The following is a 6,000-nucleotide window of genomic DNA, read 5'->3' on the forward strand; positions in this document are numbered from 1 at the left end:
AAGACAGCGTGGGGTGGTTCATAACAAACACATTAATTCAGCAGCGGATGCTGTAGATGTGCCGAGTGACACACACCCCCCATTCCCCCAATCCCACTCATCCCACCAGTTCATTTAGGGACTCCACCTGCAGCCCCCCACACCAGTCTCACCGCTCTGTCTCCTCTCCCTGTAACCGCAGTCGCAGTGGTACCCACAGACCCAAACTCCGATGGGAGTGTGTGTGCAGGAGCTCACAGGCCCTTGGAAAAACTGTGTATGTCCCATCTGTGCCAAAACTTCCAATAATTTCATTTTTTTCCTCTGCCTGTGATCCTTGCCAGGCAAAGCCCATCCTGTGAGATGAGCCTGGGGTAGTTTGCCCTTAAACGCAGCACAGAATTAGAAAATATTTTGTTTCTTGTATCCCCTGGCCAAATACATCCTGCTGTCAGCTTTCCAAAGGCAAAGTGTCAGGCTTTGTTTCCCAAATAACAGCCTGAAAAGCTGTGTGTGTGTGTGCGCCTGTGTGTGTCTGTCCACACGCGTACATCTGGCAAAGAAACCAGAACCAGGGAGTTGCAGCGGGCTGTGGCTTCGAGGGCTGCGAGGGGTCCCCGACCCGTCCCTCTCCCTGGGCTGAACATCTGTCGAGCAGAGACGGCAGCGGCCAGCGACGGGCCGACGTTGATAACTGAGCAATCACTGGGAACAGGAGCTCCGTTTGATCCCTTTGACATGTGAGAGCATAAACAAACCACAGGACTGAATCTGGGAGCGGCGTATGTGTTTTCCTGCCTTGCGGAGCTTTGTGGTCCTGCAGGGGAAGTTTACCTCGAGGCACCAACGGCAAAGAGGGATGGACTGCGGGGACCCTCCGCCTCTGTGTGGGTGACATCTGGAGCAAAACCTGGGAATCTGGGTCTTTGCTGGAAAAAAAAATAATCCCTAGTCCTGCAGGGAGCAAAATCCACTGGGATCCCACAGCAGAGACCACTGTTTGGTGACAGAGGGACTTTGGCTGTGGGTGGGAAGGGGACGATGCCACCAGGGAAGGCACGTGGCTCACTCGGCTTTCTGGCTCCGACTGTGTCACCTCTGCCCAGTGCCACCTCCAGGCAGGGCAGCCCGGGGGTGCCACCAGCATCCAGCCCCACAGGAGATGCATGTGGGACCCCCCCCAGGGAGCCTGCAGCCTCAGCTGGCGAGGAAGAGGAGGGAGGAGACAGGTCAGGGGGCTGCAAGAGCTGAGATGCCCCAAGCTGGGGTTCTGCTGTTGGGGGCTCCCCAGGGCAGAGACCAGAGCCATCAGCGGCTGCTCTGCCGCTCCCCGCAGCGCAGGGGCCCGGGACACGCAGAAGCACCCTCAGCCTCTTTGGGCAGTGAACGGGAGCAGCAAATCCTCTGCCTTCACGAGGGTTTGAAGCAGGAGGCCCCCGCGCTGCTCCCTGCGAAGGACTCCAAAGCTGCGCATCCTCCTGGGCACAAAGCATCTTTGTGCAGAAGCTCTGCCTCCCGCACCCATTAAGACACGCAACCGGCAGAGATAAACACGTAAGAGACCAAACAACACCCCCAACAGACCCGTCCCCACTCAGCTGCCAGGAGCTGGAACATGTGCCCACGGGGCAGAGTTAAACACATCACAGGTGACCCCAGTTCTGTGAGGGCTGCAGAAGAACCAGCTCTGGCCTCAGCTTCTCTGCAGGGTGCTCAGGAGACCTTCTTCAGCCGTGTGAGGTGATTTGTGGGTGACTCCTGCCCCACGCAGCCCAGTCCCTGCCCCACTGCTGTCCTACGCCTTCCCTCTGCCCCGCGAAGACCTGGGCAGGAACCAGCCCCAGCCCCAAATGCCAGACCTTGGTGGCCACGATGTCCCTGTGGTGGCAGCCAAGCCCTGGGCAGCTGAGGGGCTCTCTGGCAGGGAGAGGGAGCCAGGGCTCATTGCATGATGGTGAGGTCCCGAGATATAGCAGTTATTTTAGGATAACCCGTCTTCAACCTTCCCTGGGGGACCCTTCAGGCCTGGGAGGGGGGCTCACAGTCACCGTGGGGCACAAATCTGGAGGGATGGGGGGACCGTCCCCTGAACTTGCTGGCCTCATCCTGCTCTCCCAGCTCAGCAGTACTGCACCACCGGGCTGCCCGGCCCGGGCTGGGAAAGCCTAATAGAGAAAAAAAAAATTTAAAATAACCCTAACTATATTAAAGTATTTTGATCACATATTGAATAAAAATGGGGTTGTGCTTAAAGAAAAGCAAAGCTGAGAGGTCTGTGCCTTTCCCTGCGGGCAGCTGCCACCGGAGCGCTGCGGTGCGGCTGCTGAGGAGCTGCGCTGACCCGGGGCTGCTTTACCTTCAGTACAGAGTATGGCCATAAACTACAACTGTGCACTAAGGACAGGATTTATAGATTGAGCCTTACCGGCTACTGGAGCGGCTGCTGCTTCGCCGGTACCCCACTGCGGCTGCTCTCGCTGCCGAGTCCTGCAGTGAAAGTTCAAGGTTTATAAGTAGCCGGTCAGCCTGGGAGATGTTTAATGGCAAATGGATGTCTGGGGTTTTTACAGGCAGGAGGGGGAAAACTTCTCTGCAGCCCAGACAGAGCTGCCGGCCAGGCCCTGGAGGGCCGCGGTGCCCGGCTGTCCCCGGCACGGCATGGCCTGGCAGGGCCAAGGCAGAGTTAATCGCTGCCCTCGGCTCATCCTGCTCCATCTCCGGGAAGGTGCTGGTTTAACCTAATCAATAAAGTCGTGTCTATCGATTAAGTACGTTGCGTTCCTCTGCGGATGCTCCAGCCGAGGGAAATTAGGCAGATTTAAAACCAGTAGGGACGGCACGGGGAGGGCTGGGGTGGCCAGAAAGGTGGGGAGCAGCACTGCCATCGGGGGGAGCTAGGGGGTCAGGGGACATGGGACAAGGAGGTGACAGCAGCTGGGGGGGGGGAGGTTGGACAGCGGGGGACCTGAGGCACATCAAAGGGCGAGTGTTGGGGGGACCAAGTGTGCACTGGGGAGGGGGGCACAGGGGGATTGGTGGAGTGCACAGAAAGGGGGGGGACATGGTGGGAGAGCCGGGGTGGACAGAGGGGGGGCACACGGTGGGAGAGCCGGGGGGCACAGCGGGAGCGAATCGGAGTGGGGGGCAGGCATGCACAGCCAGGGCACTGGGGAGGGGCGCACTGGGGGGGAGCAGGAGCCCCGGGGGGGGGGCCCGATCCTCGACCCCCCCCACACCTCCCCCCGCCGCCCGTCCGCGGGTGCTGAGCACGGCGGGGCAGGCGGAGTGTGCCCGGCCTGCAGAGAGCCGCCGCCCGCTCCCTTTGTCAATGTCCAGTAATTAAAATGTCACCGTTTAATTTTCAGGCCTCTCGGAGCAATCTTTTCCTAATAAAGAGTCTAATCGAAACGCTCCTTCCCCCTCCCTCGCCCCCCCCCGCCCCCGCCTCCGCGGGAAGGGCCGCGGAAGAGGCTGTAAAGGCGCAGAGCCGCTGCGGATCGATAGAGAGAAGCCCGGATTGATCGGCCTCTAAAATTAAATTTATTGGGGTCATGGTTTTATATGGTGCTGATACAACTGTTAAATGGGGAACATTCATTTCCAATAGGAGGCGTTTATTAAACTTCCACTGAATTAGACCGCCGTGATTTATGTGGCAATCTCGGCACAGCCCTCCAGGAGAGAGGGGCCTTTCGCCGCCGTCCCCGCGTGATTATTTATTTATACACCCGTGACACGGCTTCCTAAGTTTTAACCTAAATTATCCGCCGGCCTCGCCCGCCAGCGGCACCGGCCCGGCCGGGGCTGGGGGCAGCGGGGAGAGGGGGGGTCCCGTCGGGGCGCAGCGCCCTGTCCGCCGCCCTCCCCGGCGGCCGCGGCCCCTCCGCGCCCCCTTCCGCGGCCGCGCAGCCCGACCCGCTCGGCGGCCCCCGGGGGGGGCGCCCGGGGCGGCGGCGGAACCCGCAAACGTCCCGGCTCTCGCGTGCGGCGATCGTTGAGCGTTAATTAGAAATTCATTACAATTAAAAGCCGCGCGCACACGCCTTAATTACATCTGATTTTTAATTCCGAATCCGTGTTTACACAGTAAGCGAGACGTACCTCCTGATTATCCCCAATACTCTTTATACTGTACTAATTATGTAAATTAAACCTAATTAACTGACAAAAACTGCAGTCAATTCAACTGTTAAAAGATACGGCGGCTGCGAGGAGCGGGGCGCCGGCGGGGAGAGCGGCCGGAGCGGCGGGGCCGGAGCGGCGGGGCCGGAGCGGGTCCCCACCGCGGGGCTCGGCGCTGCCGTCGGGGCGAGCCGCGGGCCGGCTCCGCCGCTCCGGGCTGCGGAGGAGCTCTGCGGGCAGCGGGGCAGCCGCACGGCCCGGAGAAGGGGGGGCCGGGGCAGAGCCGCATCCTCCCCGAGCCCCCCCCCGCCATCCCACGACGGGCCGCCGCAGGAGCAGCCCCGGGGGGGGGTACCGGCTCGGTCCGCGCCACCGCCCGCTCCCGGTGCCTCGCAGCCCGGCGTGGCCTCGCAAACGGTTCCGCGGCCGCTGCGGGTATTTTACGCCGTGGGATCAGCCGAAACCCGGCGGTGAGACGGGCAGCGGGGCTCGGCCCCCGGGCGGGCGCGTCTCACCGCGCTCCTGCGTCCGCTTAGCTGGAGGATGGGGGGGCTGGGGGGGGAGATAAATAATTAAAAGGCGAGGAATAATTACCGGCTCGGGTTGCGATCTTTGCGGGAAGGCCGCGCCGCAAGGCCCGGCCAGCGGCACCCGGTCCGCCTCCCCCCACGACGGGACGTCCCGGGGGGAGCCTCGGCCGCTTTCCCGCCTGGACCGGGGCCGGTTCAACGGCGGCGGCCCGGGGAGCGCGGAGGAGATGGGTGGCTCCGCACCTGCGTTTCGCTCCGCGCCGGCTCCGCCGCATCCTCCCGGCGCCGCTGGTGATGGCGGGGAAAGGGGGGGGGGGGGGGATATACAAAAGTGATAGCTGGGGGCGATCCGCGCCGTTATTAACTTCTGTTTGATCAGTGTAATTGCGCCGATCGCGGCCGGACGCGATGATTAATTACAGTTTAATTAACGCGGCCGTGACGAGCGCTGCATGCGGGAACCCAACCAGGGCAAGGACGCGGCTATGAGCCCCCGCCACGCCGGTAGGACCGGCGGTCACTGGAGCGGGGGGGAGGACCCCCGCGTTCCGGTAGCCGCCGGTCCTGCCGGCGTGGAGCGGGCCCCCGTGGGGAACGAAAAAACACGGGCGCCCCCCCCCCCGCCCTCGCTTCCCGGCGATTTCGTTGCAGCCCCGATGTCTCTCACCCCCACACCCCCGGTGCCGCTCCCGCACCCGCGCCCCGCCGGCGGAACGCGCATCCCGGTGAGGTGCGGATAGTGCGCGGTAGCAGCGCATCCCCGATTTCGATGGGGCCCATCCGCCACCCCCTCCGGGCTCCTCTTTTCGTTGCCGCCCTCTCCCCACGCAAACTTTCAACGAGCATCGCTCCCCCCCGGGGGATGCCCACCCCGCGGGAGGTGGGGGGGGTGGGGGGGAGGCCGCGGAGAGGCGCGGAGCGGCGCGGAGCCCCGCGCAGGTGCGGCCCGCGGCTGATCCCCGCTCTTACCTCGGGCAGCCCGGGCGGGTCCCCGCTCGGTGGCGGCCCCCCACGCCCCCCCCCCCTCTTTTCCATCCCTCCCTCCCCGTTCCGCCGTGCCTTAAAGCCGCGCCGTGATTGACTGGAGCGCATCGGTGATTGACGGCCGCGGGGTCCCGGAGGCAGTTAATGTAAATATGCTGGTGCTAAGTGGGTGTGTCTTCCCGTTATTTTAGCTGTCACCGGATCAATGTGCAGCGTCTCCAAGTACGGATCCGGATCCTCCCTCGGTGGCGCGGCTGGTCACTCGCTCTTGTTGCATCTCGCCCGGGCGGACGCGGCGGCGGCGGCGGCGGGGCGGGCGGCGGCCCCGAGGCGTCGGTGAAGGGCGCTCCGCTGCCCGCCCGCCCCGCTCCCCCGGCGGCTGCCC

Source organism: Vanellus vanellus (assembly GCF_965231255.1).
Source record: "Vanellus vanellus genome assembly, chromosome: 11".
NCBI lineage: Eukaryota > Metazoa > Chordata > Aves > Charadriiformes > Charadriidae > Vanellus > Vanellus vanellus.